General features: G+C 35.5%; 1 protein-coding gene across 6 annotated transcripts in view; it reads left to right on the top strand.

Moving 5' to 3' along the window:
• Positions 1-13,319, top strand: part of LOC140432865 (uncharacterized) — a 371,379-nt gene that overhangs the window by 239,881 nt on the left and 118,179 nt on the right. For 2 of the 6 annotated variants that reach the window (XM_072521012.1, XM_072521011.1), the window contains one exon: positions 10,580-10,652. The exons of 2 other annotated variants lie outside the window; for them this stretch is intronic. The gene's annotated coding sequence lies outside the window, so the exon portion shown is untranslated. Of the gene's footprint in view, positions 1-10,579; positions 10,653-11,811; positions 11,889-13,319 lie in introns of those variants that run through there. 2 more of the 6 variants (XM_072521013.1, XM_072521014.1) reach the window with 2 other exon arrangements.

Genomic DNA, 13,319 nt, shown 5'->3' with positions numbered 1-13,319 from the left:
GAGAAAATACCAGTATATAACGTGAATGAGTTTAGGAAATGTGTAATTCCTAAATTGACACAAGGCAAAGAACTGTGAATCTGCTCTTGAAAGATGGGGGCCTTAAGGATGCAATGCGATACCACTTTCAATAATTTAATTAAGAAATCGAGCCATGATGAGTCTTATAGATTTGTTAGCCATGGGCGTAGCAAAAAAAACTTTTTGAACGAAATAATTGGGAGATACTTTCAACATCTTTCAATAGGCCGCTTGATGTATTAATTCGAAAATAAATAGCTATTTTATTAATATAAACTGGTATAAAAAGGGTACGTTATAATATGCACATCTATTTTTTATGTGCAATTTTTGTTTGTTTCCTATTAAACATTTTCTTAGCAGAAAAAATGTTGTTTTTCCTTCCTTATGTATTTTTGCCATCTTATTCTAAAAATGGAGGATTATAATTTACTATAAATGTGTAACTACAGTTGTTGAGTTGAAAGCCATGTGCGATTTAGTGCACATAGAATTTTACAGTGTAGCTATATGATATTATTAAGTCACATTCCTTCTTTTTCTTTCCTTCATTGACTATGGGAATTACTCGGAATCGAATGTCGAACGCTCCAAAAGTCGGGCATTCAGCCAGTACGAGGTATATTTAATAAAGGCTCAGAAAATTGTAGGTATAACTATGGTACTTATTCTTTCTCTCTTCTTCTCTGTACCTCTTATTACGTGGTATACTTAGGTAATAAGATGGATCAACGTATTTCTTTTTTATAATTAAAATATCTTATAAAAGATATATTATTGAATAAAGTTTTGACTAGAATGTTAATAATTTGGGTATTAATGTATGTAAATCGTTAAAAAGGTCTTATATTCTTTTTAACGTAAGATTGAAGTTTATTATATAGTATGAAATCACATAATTTCAATAGGCCTTTTCATCATGTGACGAGCGCAAGCGCAATTGTCGTGTTAAAATGGCAGCAATTTAACAGTTTCGTACTGTTTTGATCAACAATGGCTGAGGATGAAATATTATCTCCACAATTTAATTAATCATGTAACGATATGCACCGCCAGATATGACCGCCAAGACAGGACTGTGGCTTGATTAGAGAAAATCGTCGAATTTAAATCGGAGCAATTTTAGAAAATGCTGGTGTGAGTATAGGATCTATCTATAGTATCGTATACAAACTGGGTTACAGCAAAGTTTGTGTGCAAAGCTTACTCGCGTTTTTTTAGATGACCAAAAAAGTGCGAATGGGTTGATCTTTGTAAAATATCTCTCTTAGTCAATAATTGCTGTCGACGAATCTTGATGCAACGGAAATACTCAAATTCATCGCCACCAAAGAAGTTTAAAGTTCAATCTTCTGTAGGCAAGATCATGTTAATATTTTTTTTTATCTTGAAGGAACATTCCTCATAAAGTTTATGAGTGCATATCAACGCAAACCTGTATAATAAAACTTCCATCTAGCATCCATCAAGCTCCATCTAGCAATAAGATAAAAATGTCCAGGGAAGCTCCCACGTCGGTCATTGTGTCATTATTTTGTATTATGTTGTTGCCAAAGTAGTGAAAAAAAATTTACAACGAAAGAAATGGAGGATATTAGTGCATCCACTCTTTAGTCCCGATTTATTGCCTTGGGATTTTCACATTTTTGGACCACTGAAAAAAGCGTTAAAAGTAATCCTTTTCAGTCAAACGAAGTACAAACAACAGGATATTGGAGAAGAACATGGAAAAGCATTTTAAGAAATAGTATTTAACCAACGATGTATGACTTAAAGACTCAGAACAACCAGATACACAGACTAGTAGAAAGAATACAAAAAATATGGTGCTCAAAATTACAGAAAAAGCTCTGAAGTCAAAAAATAATTAACTACACCGCAGCTAGTTCTAATTAGCAAAGAAGAAGACTTATGTTTATTATTCTATACTCAATTGTTTTATTTTAGTAATATTGTTATACACGGTCTTAATATCAATTTTTAAAAATATAAACATAAATGAATGATTTAAAAATATTTTAAAATATCTATTGTTATTAATCTAATAGTTAGACCAAAGAAAAAAAATAATTTAACACTGTAAATCAATCAGCTTCATCGCTGTATGTAAATATTTGTTGATATTTGATCGCTCTATATTTTCACGTACTATGAACATCAATAACATTGCTAAAGGCAAATATGCTTAAATCAATTTATTGAGATTGATTCTGATATGTGTGGCCATAAACAAGATTAGAGGTTTGCAATTAGTAATTTAGTCCTATATAGTTAATAAATGCATATATCTGTTAAATATTATGTTTATATAATATTAAGCCATTGCGATATGTGATTGTAATAAAAATTACCTTTTTAACTAGTGTTTGACGTTTGGATTTTCTCTCTGGAATCTTTCAAACTTTCAGTGCTAACTTGAATTATATTGTAACGGAAATAATTTGCCTAATACAGGGTAAGATTATGGGGTTGAAAATTGGGGACAGAAATTATGGAGGCGAAGATAGGGCAAGCAAAATAATCGTTACTTGTGCGAACGGCACTTAAGGTTTGTTAGGAGAGCTGGGGTCGTGGATAAGTAAATTATAAGGGAGTTGGATTGAGACAACTACAGAAAAATGAAACAAAGGGTCATGAATCTCTTGGGACAAACAAAACAAAAAGAAACAGGAAACACCTCTAGTAATTTAAAAAGGGCGCCACTTCGAGGTGCCTAATTATAACTATTACAACAGCTAGTTGTAACTATCGAAATAATTATTAAAAATGAAAAACATATCTTTTTCAAATGAAACTCAAAAAAGAGTTAGTTAAAGAAATAAACAAAATGTTAAGAAAAAAATTTAACATTGTGTCTTACCACAAACAGTTAAAAAAATAAGACAATACAAAAATACTATATGAATAGTTACGAAGTACAAAAACACAAAAAAAAACTTACATGTGTCCTATCTGTTTACAATGGGGAATTGCTACAAAAACATTCAAAATTATTACTGCATGGAGGTTAACCTTTTTTAACTACAAAACAAATGAACATCAAAAATAATAAAACGAGCTGTCATAAGTGAACATTAAATTAAAAAAAAACTGAACAAATAAATTGACAGCTAAAGTTAAACCCTAAAATTTTACAATTTATTAATTATTACAAATCCTTTTTTATAGTATGAAATTATGAAACCAATTATTACTTTAAGAAAAAAATGTCTGTCTTTACTTTAAAATTTGACTAAAAAAAAAGTTACCTGGATTTCACAAAAACACTTTTAATTTTCTGGAACTATTACTGGAACTATTACGGGAACAAAAAACTACATCTCACACTGCGATAGGACTGACTATTCGTGGTTGAAGTCGGCACTGAACACAAAACTTATGACTCTGCCTTTTAAAAAACAGGAACAGGTAGAAGTAGACTGCATACACATTAATTTGCTACTATTAACTGCTACTAAAATTATTTTCCATAACGTAAGACGAAGATTTCCATGAAAAGGGGCAAAAACAGAAAACTTTACAAATTCGACGTGAATTTGAACATAACGCTGAAATTATCTTTAAAATTAATTCACGTTACTTGGTATAAATAAAACGCTTTGTATAAAAAAAACACAAACAGGAATTAAGACGCAAATTATTAATTTGAAAACGCAATATCGGGCGGTTTGAACAAAGAAATATCGAGGAACATACGCAGCTGCGAAATAAATAAACAACTCTAAGATGGTTTATATTAACTCGAGCCAACCTAAGAAGGAATTGAAATATATTTCGGGTATTTTAACTTAAAAGATACGAACTAAGAAACATGGAAAAAATTCTTCGTTATTATAATGCATACATGAGATGATTTCAATTTAATACATATACGAGGGCATTCCAATATATATATATATATATATATATATATATATATATATATATATATATATATATATATATATATATTTTTATTCTTTTTTTTATTTTATTATTTTATTCAAAATTTTAAAATATTGTTACGATAAATATACTGGCCTAACTTTTATGACTAATTATTCTGTTTTATTGTAGAAATTTCGGTGGAAGTCTAGAACCAAAATTATGGTGAATGAGCCGGCTAAGCTTCTCGATCTTTCGATGCTGTTCTAGTATATCAGGATTTCGTATATAAATACAACATTTTTATATGGAGGGCAGTTAATACTCAAGACCCGCGCTCGCGAATTTGTACGTACGGATATAATAAATTATTGTCAGATAAGTTAACATAAATAAAGAAATAAATTAAATCCGTAAGTGTTATAAATATTGAACCTTTTAATAAATTCACAACAAATGGTGTCAGAACAGTGGAATACTTAAGATAAATTGCGAAAATAAATTACAAGTGAATATAAAATAAATTGTGAAAATGGCTACGATTTATGAGCTGACAGTGACTAATTTAAGAAGACATCTTGAAGACAGAGAATTAGCTTCCACCGGAAAAAAGGCTGAGTTAGTCCAACGACTAAAGAACGCTTTGCTAGAAGAAGGACTAGATCCAGAGACTTATATATTTGAAGATGCTGTCCTCTCGTCGATTTCGAAAGTTTCTGGTGATGTAGCCAAAGTTTCTGGTGATGTAGCCAAAGTTTCTGGTGATGTAGCCAAAGTTTCTGGTGATGTAGCCAAAGTTTCTGGTGACATCGCATCATTAGAGAACAAAGTTTCCGGTGATATCGCATCATTAGAGAACAGAGTTTCTGGCGATATTTCGAAGGTTTCCGGCGACATCGCTTCTTTAGAAAGCAAAGTTTCTAACGAGATTTCGTCTCTGGAAAGTAAAGTTTCTGCTAACATCTCTAAAATAACTTCTGAGATGTCTGCCCTCGACGATAGAATGTCTTCGCTAAAAAACCAAGTTGCTGCCGATATGTCGGCCTTCGAAGAAAAGATTAAAAAGATGGAAAGGAAGATGGAGGAAACAGGGACAGCAGAGAGAGGAAACAATCCAATTACAGTGGAGATAAAAGAAGACGAGACGAAATGTAAGTTGGAGACACGGCCGAAATTTGAAGGAAGTGGAGGTTCTATTCATGTTAAAGTCCCAACTTTCGACGGAAAATCATCATGGAACAACTACATGAAACAGTTCGAATCAGCCGCAAGAGCGAATGGATGGTCTGAAAAAGAAAAGGCTGTAAACCTGACTATCGCTCTTCGAGGAGATGCCTTAGATGTGCTTCAGACCATAGCCGTAGAGGAGACCGATGATTTCGAACAACTGAAGAAGAGGCTAAATATGCGATATGGCCACGAACATTTGGAGCATGTATATCAGTCGCAGCTTAAAAATCGTAGACAGAAGAAAGATGAGGCTCTTCAAGAATATGAGGTAGATATTGCCAGATTGGTACGATATGCTTATCCAACAGCTCCCGAAGACATGATGGAAAAATTGGCCGTTCAAACGTTTATTGATGGTCTTCGTGATCATGAAATGCAGAGAACACTACGATTAGCTCGTCACAAGACGCTGGTTGATGTCTTATCCGCCGCCCTCGAATACGAGTCAGCTACGCAGGCCTCTGGCGGGTACAGTAAAGTTAGGACTGTAAAAGAGGAAGGAGATGAAGATAAACTTGACCAGCTCGTTAATATGATGAAAAGCATGACATACAAGAAAACGAAGACCATCAGATGCTGGAATTGTGGCGAAATAGGACACGTACGAAGCTCCTGTAAGCACCCTAGGTACGACGCAAATCAAGAAACTCACCATCAGGAAAACTAGAACGGGTCAGCCTTAGGGGGGCAGCTTCGACCCAGAACTTTTCCAAAGACCCTCTCATACTAATAGCTTCTTTGAAATGTCGTGAAGATAGTGTATATGTAGATGGAGACATAAATGGTAAAAAGCATACGTTGTTGGTGGATACCGGAGCGACCAGAACCATTATACGCCCGACAGTTATAAACAGCCGAAAGAAACTGTTACCAACGAGGTTACGACTTCGGACCGCTACAGGTGAAAATGCCAACATTCATGGAGAAATCCAGGTACAATTGGGAATTGGGGCAGAAAAGTTTGTCCATACTGTTATAGTTGCTGACATCGAAGAGGATGTTATATTAGGAATGGACGTAATGAATATGCATGGATTCCAATTGGATTTTAAGAATAAGGTAATCAAAGTTGGCAACGAGGAGGTATTTCTCCATCCACATAATGACAACACTGTGCAAGCAGCCATTACAGAAGATACAGTCGTGCCTGCGAGAAGCGAAACGATCATAGTAGCGCGGCTACAGGGATTTGTGGACGAAGGGAGACCTGTTATGATGGAGCCTTGGAACCACGACGATGAGGTTGGCCGTGGAATCATAATTGGAAAGGAATTGGTGACTTCGGCTAAGGAAATTCCTGTGAGACTTATCAATGTCAACGACTACCCAGTGACCATAAAGAAAGAGACAAAAGTAGGAACTTGTGTACCTGTGACATCCATAATCCGTCAGGCGACAACATCTGATAATTCCAACGACAAATTCGACCAAATGGTTGCAGTTGCAGGACAGTCTCTAAATCAGATGGAAAAAAAGGAAATTAAGGGAATTTCTTCGGCAGTATCGTGATATTTTCGTACCGAAAGGAGGAAAGACGGGAAGAACTACCGTTGTTAAGCATAAAATTGATACTGGTAATGCTAAGCCAATTCGTCAAACAGCTCGACGATTACCACAGGCGAAAAGAGAGGAAGCTGAAACGATTGTTCAGGAAATGAAGAAAGACGGGGTGATAGAACCTTCTACGAGCCCATGGGTCTCTCCGGTGGTCCTGGTTAAGAAGAAAGACGGAACGACGAGGTTCTGTGTGGATTACCGTTTGCTGAACAACGTTACCAAGAAAGATAGTTATCCTCTGCCTCGGATCGATGACACATTGGACACATTGGCTGGAAGTAAATTGTTTTCCACTTTGGATTTGAAGTCTGGATACTGGCAGGTAGAAATGGACCCAGTAGATAAAGAAAAGACAGCCTTCACCACAGGATCTGGATTGTGGCAATTCAACGTTATGCCATTTGGACTTTGTAATGCTCCTGCGACATTTGAGAGGCTTATGGAAAATGTGTTGAGAGGGTTATCTTGGAAAACATGCCTGGTTTATTTGGATGACATAATCGTCTTGGGGGAGACATTCGAAGATCATTTGAGGAATTTAGAAAACGTTTTTAATCGACTTAAAGCTGCCCAATTGATGCTAAACCCCAAGAAGTGCCAGCTATTTCAAGGTAAAGTCAATTATCTGGGTCATATAGTCAGTAAAGAAGGAGTGGCCGTGGATAAGGGAAAAATCGATTCCATTAAGGAATGGCCAAAACCAACTGACAAACATCAAGTGAGAAGTTTTCTTGGACTATGTACTTACTACCGGAGGTTTATTAAGAAGTTTGCAGATATCGCTAAGCCATTAACGCGACTTACGGAGGAAGCAAGAGATTACCGCTGGGATACAGACTGCCAAAATGCCTTTGAGACCTTGAAAAAGCATTTAATAACAGCACCAATTTTAGGGTATCCACTGCCAGAAGGAGAGTTCATCTTAGATACAGATGCAAGTAATGTGGGAATTGGAGGAGTGCTGTCTCAGATTCAAGGAGGACAGGAACGAGTCCTCGGATATTTTAGTAAAGTTCTTTCAAAACCTGAGCGGAATTATTGCGTCACGAGAAGAGAACTTCTGGCAGTAGTAAAATCAGTAGAGCACTTCTATCAATACCTCTATGGAAGGAAGTTTTTAATCCGAACCGACCATGCCGCCCTTAAGTGGTTGATGCAGTTTAAGAATCCAGAGGGTCAGATAGCCAGGTGGATCGAACGACTCCAAGAATACGATTTTAAGATTGAGCACCGAGCCGGAGTTAGCCACAGAAACGCTGATTCTCTTTCCAGACGGCCATGCCCAGCAGAGTGTCCCCACTGCAACAAAACGGAATCCAAGGAAGCAGCAGTGCTAAGAACGACGATTGTCAACGACGACTGGACGCCTACTAAGATAAGGGAAGAACAAGAGAGAGATCCAGTTATACAGAAAATCCGAAAATGGAAAGAGGAAAACCGTCGACCACCTTGGCAGGAAATATCAAACCTATGCTTAGTAGTTAAGACGTATTGGGCCCAGTGGGACTCATTTATCATCGAAGATGGCTTGCTCAAACGAGTCCTGGAAAATGATGACGGTTCAGAGAAAAGAAGACAGTTGGTGATTCCAAAGAGCAGAATAGCCGAAGTACTTCGTCAGTTACACGACAGTCCATCGGGAGGGCATTTTGGTGTAAGGAAAACCCTTCAGCGAATTCGGGAACGGTTTTATTGGATGAACAGTTCCGACGACGTAAAAGACTGGTGTAAGAAATGTACTATTTGTGCTACGAGTAACGGGCCTCACCGTAAAAGGAGAGCTCCTATGAGACAATATAATGTTGGAAGCCCGTTTGAAAGAATAGCTTTGGACATTGCAGGGCCATTTCCAGAAAGTGAAAATGGGGGCAAGTACATGTTGGTAGTAATGGATTACTTCACTAAGTGGGTCGAGATTTACGCACTTCCAGACCAGAAGGCCGCCACCGTTGCAGATAAGTTGATCCAAGAATATATCAGCCGATTTGGAGTGCCTTTGGAGATCCATAGTGACCAAGGCAGGAACTTCGAAAGTGATCTATTCCAAGGAATATGTGATAGACTAGGCATGAAGAAAACAAGAACTACCGCGTATCATCCGCAATCGGATGGTATGGTAGAACGAATGAATAGGACAGTTGGCAAGTATTTGACAAAGATGGTGTCCGATCATCAGCGAGACTGGGACCAATACCTTCCGTTCTTCACAATGGCCTACAGATCTGCTGTTAACGAATCAACGGGCCAGACACCAGCCAGAGTCCTATTCGGACGCGAAATGCGACTACCTTGTGATCTAGAATTTGGGTGTCGACCTGGAGAAGATGTAGCAGGTGAAGATTATGTGATCGAATTACGAAGAAGAATGGACGATGTACATGAGTTGGTCCGTTCCCACCTTCAGATCGCTAGCGACCGAATGAAGAAATGGTACGATACACAAGCCGAAAAGGGTTGCTTTAAGAAGAACGACAAAGTATGGCTGTATAATCCCAAGAAGCGAAAAGGTTGTTCTCCCAAATTGCAGCAGTTTTGGGAAGGTCCATACCTCATCATGGAGAAGATCAACGATGTCATCTACCGAATAAGCAAGATTCCGAGGGGAAAGCCGATGATAGTACACCATAACCGGTTGGCATCTTTCGAAGGTGACCACGACGTAGATGAAGAAGTGGAAGTAAACCAAGTCCAAGATGTGTCTGACCTCACGTTTGAGGAATTCATGGGTGCCTATGGAGGTACCGGTAAAGCGAGACATGGTGTTACCACTGAAGAAAAGCAAGATCTACTCGCGCTCCCCGATGACTACTCGCTGGCCCTTACCATCCCGGCCAGTATCAAAGACGCACCAGGGTTGGCATCCGTCTTTCGAAGGAAGTTTGGTCGAGTTGCAGAACTTCAATGCCAAGTGCCAGCTCCCGGTAAAACCTTGAAACTCCAAGATGCATCACGTTACCTTTTCTACCTGGTAACAAAAGACACTGCCCGTGACCAACCTACCTACCGAGATGTATGGGAAGCCTTACTTCAATTGAGAGGGCACGTACTAGAGTCCGACGTGCAAAAGTTAGCCATGCCAAAGTTGGAGTGCCGCCAATTAGATTGGAGGGTTATCCGAAATATGGTGGAGGAGATCTTTAAAGACACCGAAGTCCAGGTGTTAGTCTGTTGCAATCCGCATAGTTACTGGTGCGGAGAGAAAACCGTCCCTTGTCATTTTTATACAACTGGAAGTTGTAAAAGAGGGTAAAGTTGCCGATACCAGCATACAGTTCCGGTTCCAGTCCCGACAAGGTTCCAGGAGGAACCATCTTTTAAGAGGGGGGCAATGTTACGATAAATATACTGGCCTAACTTTTATGACTAATTATTCTGTTTTATTGTAGAAATTTCGGTGGAAGTCTAGAACCAAAATTATGGTGAATGAGCCGGCTAAGCTTCTCGATCTTTCGATGCTGTTCTAGTATATCAGGATTTCGTATATAAATACAACATTTTTATATGGAGGGCAGTTAATACTCAAGACCCGCGCTCGCGAATTTGTACGTACGGATATAATAAATTATTGTCAGATAAGTTAACATAAATAAAGAAATAAATTAAATCCGTAAGTGTTATAAATATTGAACCTTTTAATAAATTCACAACAATATATCGCCAGTTACTAAAGGAACTGTTTAAAGTACAGACTTACAAGTTGTTCATATGACGGATACATTGTTTTCGGATGTTAAATGACGTGGTCTAAAATTATTTTTCTGTTATTTATTTAAACAGTGCATAATAGCAAAATATAGGTCTTGAATTCGTACATACACTATCTACTATTTCATAATGAATCTGTTTGTAATTGTAGTAGTAAAACTGTTCGTAGTTTGCTCAAATTTAATAGAATTTTTTGTTGCAGTGCTAGCTGTAAATCCCTTCATGGTTAGTCAAGAATTTTAGCTCCTAAACCACTACAACCAATTTTTAAGTGGGTAAGCGACATTTAGAAATTTATTCGTATATAAAATAGGTAGCATGAAAACTTTATTTACTAAGATGAAATAATCGTTATGTTCGCGGCCTTGCGTTTTTGATAAAACAATATTATAGCTTGCTAAACGGCCAGAGACGACATAGCGTCTTAGTATTCTTAATTTTATATCAAGAGAGAGATTGTAGCTCTCGGGAGCGCGCTCTTATCTCTGGTTGTTGGTCTATTCTTAATTTATTATGGTGCCGAGGTAGTTGTAGTGCACTCTTTCTACTGGGATTTGGTGGACGTAGAGTTAACCTTCCGTTTTCATTTTCTTGCTAATTGTCATAAAATATTTTCTTGCTGTAAGAAAATTAGTAATGTACAAGTTGATAAATTATCCATAATCACAACCTGGCAAAAGTGTTGTCGTTAAAACTCAATTAATATTTTTTAGAATTTACTGCTTACAATTTTAAAAGTATACTATAGGATAAACAAGTTATGGGATAAATAAGTATGAATCTTGCATAAAAAATAGAGAATTTCATAGATTTTAGGTTAAAAAAAAAACAGATGGCCAAAGAGAAAAATGAAATAGTTAAGGAAAATTCTCTTATCATGTCTGATTTGAGTCATTTAACGAGATTTATTTCAGTTTCATTTTATACTTTGCTGAATTTTTTTTTAGGAAAATTTGATCTTTTTCTATATAATCTATATTGATATATCCCAATAACATGCCACAATATTAATTTTGATAAATAACTAGACAAAAAATGTTTTTTAAGTTTAAAGTTTTAAACTTTTTGTTTAAAGAGAATATTAATTAGTTTGAGGTGTTGTCTAATTTATTAATATTTATAATTATTCCAGTCGATTAAACTGATTTAATCGGATGTTTGTCTAATTTTTCTATCAATATCCGCAATCTGCAATCACTTTAGAATAACAATTGATTCCATTTCTTATATCAGGTACGACATAACCAGTTAATCGTAGAAACAGTTTGAATATTGAGCAGCTAATAGGAAATATTGGGTTCGCATCATATTATTGTGGCGTTTTAAATTAAGGTGACTGATTTTCATTGGGCTCTCTCAAAATTTATGTGTTATTCTTATTAGTTTTAGTAGTGAGTGATTTTAAAACTACATTTTGCCTTAATTGTACAATACAAAACGTCTAGTGAAGTAAGTGGCCACAAACTTATTCTAAAACGTGCGGAAGACCGTAGTGTAATTTATTTTGAAGTGTAAGTACAATATTCAATAGAGCAGTATATTTTATGGTGGAATTCACTTTATATTTGTTTCTAATTTTACTGAATAATGTGAGCAATTGGTAAAAAAGCATAGTAAGAGAAGTAGAAGTAGAATAACTTTACAAACTCTTATTTTAAAGGATATTGTATGCTTTTTCAATAAATTTGTTTAATATATAATTTACCGGTCTTTAAAGTCACCTTTTAGTTATTTATTGTACAAGACGATAAAATTGTACTTTATCTTCGAGAGCGAGAAGATAATGCAATTTTATCGTCGTGTGCAATACAACATTTTTTTCTATAGCAAGACTTTCAAGTTTAGGTGAAAAATAGAATTTCAAAGAAAATTGTAATTTTTAGCACAAAAATCGCAATTGTGTTGCTGCGTTGCTAGGGATATGAATTGCTCTGTCAACAAATGTCAAACAAAATGTTACGTTTTGGTTTTTGCGGAGAATATTATTGCGTTTTGTGTACAAAGTGAATAAATACGAAATGGACAAAAAAGAATTAATCCAGTACCTCGAATCAAGTGTTTAAGCAAAAGAGTACAAGTTGTGATGCTCCACAAATAGATATTTCTAATAATGTTAATTGTAAAATTTCAGTTGTTTTTAATCCTTAATGTGTTTGAATTTGTAAATTTTATTGAATAAAAAAAAGTTAAAACATTTTATCTACTCTTGCTGTTAAAGTGTCACTTTATCTACCCTTGCGGTTAAAGTGATACTTTATCTACTCAAAATAGTTGTTATAGCAACACTTTAACATTAGCTATGGAAAAAAGTATTTAAAATCAAATAGCGATATTACATTCTTACATTCTTTATGTATTGTTTATAAGTAAAAACGACGTCACGAAAAATACTTTTTATTTGCTTATTTCTGTGGTCTAATATGTTTAATTTTGAAATCATGTAAATCGGTTGTAGCGTGTTGAAGATAATAGAGCTTAAATTCACAATACTGTTAATAATAATATTAAAATGTAGCAACTTGCTTCGTACATTGCCAAATATAGAGCTTTAACCAAATGAATTTTAGTTTTATGCAGTTATAGTTAATTTGTTGCTGTGTATTTTACGATCAACAAAAAATAATTAAATCTATTTGATGCGTGTTGAACTGTATAAAAATTCAAAATATTTACAACTGGTTTTAAAATTTCAAACACTATTTCGAATAATGGCGAATGAATGTTTTGATTTTATATGATTGATTTTTAACCAGTGTTTTGTTTTCGAGGAAATTTTTATTTTAAACTTGTTTAAAAATTATTATTTGGTCGAGATAAATATCTGTGCTGCTATTTTACTATATGAACTAGCAATTTCTAAAATAAATTAACATTCAGTTAAAAGAAAACATTTCGGAGAAAGGAAGGATAAGAACAACTTAGCAACAAAACAGAACAACGAT

The sequence above is a fragment of the Diabrotica undecimpunctata genome, chromosome 1 (assembly GCF_040954645.1).
Source record: "Diabrotica undecimpunctata isolate CICGRU chromosome 1, icDiaUnde3, whole genome shotgun sequence".
In the NCBI taxonomy this organism is placed as follows: Eukaryota; Metazoa; Arthropoda; class Insecta; order Coleoptera; family Chrysomelidae; genus Diabrotica; species Diabrotica undecimpunctata.
Note: the sequence above shows the minus strand (reverse complement) of the source record. Positions and strands in the feature narration are given on the sequence as shown.